The following is a 1,693-nucleotide window of genomic DNA, read 5'->3' as shown; positions in this document are numbered from 1 at the left end:
TCACAAAAGCCCACAGATTGTATGATTCCATTATATGAAATGTCTAGAGTAGGCAAATCTATAAATACAGAAAGTAGACCAGTGGTTGCGTAGGGCCAGAGGAAAAGATAGCGTTGGAGAAGAATGAGGAGTGATTTCTAATGGGTCTAGTGGTTTTCTTTTCTTTGCCTTTTTTGAGAGTGATGAAAATATTCTAAATCGATTGTGGTGAACCATTAACTCTGAATATTCTAAGCACTATTGAATTATACAATTTAAGTAGGTGAATTGATGTTAAGTAGGTTGAATAGATGAATTAGATATCAAAGCTATTATAATAAGAAGCAGAGTACAAAGGTAGTATCATGGATCATATTTTAGACCTGGGGGTTAGTAACTCCAAGTTTAAGAATTCAAACTCTTCAGTAGCAACTTTCTAAAATTTCTAGAAGAGTGAACTATATTATATACTCACATGTGGTCTGTGAACTCATGGATTGTTCTTGATCTGAGAACCAGTTTTGAGTCATTTGCTTCTAGGTTTGAAATAAGCAACATTGGAATGGAAGTGGCTCTTAGATAAGGAAACAAAGTTTTAGGTTACACCTTATTTCCAGCCTTGTGTAGTTTGTTTGCCTGCTTAAATTTTCTTTTTTGTTCCTTACAGAACGTTAAGTACTTTCTCAGAAGCCTATACACTGTAAGATTACTGGGTACAATTTCACTTGAAACTACAGGAACTCCTTTGCTGACCTATTCTGGCTGTTCCTAATGCTTCTTGGCTTCATGTTTCCTGGGACCCCCATGGGAAATCTTGGCAGAACACCCTGTTATACATCAGTATTGAGTGTTTCTCTCAACTTGCCTTCACATTGGATTTTCTCTTTGTTGTCACCCTCTTTGCTCTTTTACCTTCTTGTCTTAAAGAAAGACCTTCACTCTTTTCTCTTAGGTTACCTCCCTCCACTCTCTTTTCGATTCATGGTGTCCATGGGGACACTGCCTCATCATTTCCGTGCACCCCTCTGGCCTTTTTTGATCTTTTAACTCACTGAATTCTTTTCTTGGCCTGATGGCTGCTCAAATTTCCTATCATTTTTTTAGAAGATAGTAACAAATATACAGAAATCTCAAGCATCAAAATTTTCCTTACATCCTTATTTCTCCCTCAGTATACTATGCTCTTTTATTTTTCACAGTTAACTTTTTGGAAAAATCTGTAGATCTTTAAATTTCCATTTATGTGAACTTTTGATGAAAAGACTGAGATTACAAAGTTAAGAACTTTGTGCTAAAATTAAATGTAGAATGTATTATACCTGAAAGCATTCCACATGTGAACAAGAAATGAAGTTGCCACAAGGAGAGGAGCAAATTTTCTAAATTGTTTTCCAGGCATTGTGCTAGAATCCCAACAACCACAAGCAGGTTCATATTATGGTTACAGGGCTGGATGCAATGAGACTGTTACTGCATGTGAGTCCTACTTTTTCATTTATTCATTTATGTTTTATTTTGTAGGCATTGGAGAATGGACAGTTTCTTGGGTGAGAAAATACACTTCTTGGTAGTAAGACCTAGAAGTACTTCTTATACAGAAAATGTCCCAGTAGAGTCATTGCTATGTATTCATTTTATCTTGAATGTTAAGTTTGGCATGAAGCCAGATTTAAGAGTCTCAGTGACCTTGAGTGTTTAGTCTAGTCTGAGACTG

Source organism: Tupaia chinensis, unplaced genomic scaffold, assembly GCF_000334495.1.
Source record: "Tupaia chinensis unplaced genomic scaffold, TupChi_1.0 Scaffold000187_1, whole genome shotgun sequence".
Taxonomy (NCBI): Eukaryota; Metazoa; Chordata; class Mammalia; order Scandentia; family Tupaiidae; genus Tupaia; species Tupaia belangeri.
The sequence above is the reverse complement of the archived record's forward strand: the minus strand, read 5'-3'. Positions refer to the sequence as shown.